The following is a 579-nucleotide window of genomic DNA, read 5'->3' on the forward strand; positions in this document are numbered from 1 at the left end:
TTTCTTTCTTTCTTTCTTTCTTTCTTTCTTTCTTTCTTTCTTTCTTTCTTTGTGACTTCTGCTTGCTTCTTCAAAGACACTACTGTAGAAGGCACTATGACTTCTTTGTCACTCTCAAGCAATTGAGTCTCCATCCACCAAGATTACTCACACTGTTCATAGTTGCTAGGCCCCACCTCCAACAGGCAAGACTGTCTACACTAAGTTTAGGGCTGGTAGATAGTCTTAGTCACACCCAGCCTTCCAGTTGTCTTAGAGAAGAGGTACCTTACCCAGGCTGCTGGCCATGCTATATAGTTGTGGTGGTTTGAATAAAAATGGCTCCATAGGCCCATAGGGAGTGGCACTATGATTAGTGTGGCCTTGTTAGAGTGGGTGAGGCTTTGTTGAAGGAAGTACATCACTAGAGGGTGGGCTTTGAGGTCTTAGAATGTTTAGGCGAGGTTTAGTGTATCATTGTCACTTCTTGATGCCTTTGGATTGGGATGTAGAACTCTCAGGTGCCTGTCCAACACCATGTCTACCTGTACTCTACCATGCTTCCCCATAATGGCCATCATGAACTGAACCTCTGAAGTA

Source organism: Microtus ochrogaster, chromosome 18, assembly GCF_000317375.1.
Source record: "Microtus ochrogaster isolate Prairie Vole_2 chromosome 18, MicOch1.0, whole genome shotgun sequence".
NCBI classification, from domain to species: Eukaryota; Metazoa; Chordata; class Mammalia; order Rodentia; family Cricetidae; genus Microtus; species Microtus ochrogaster.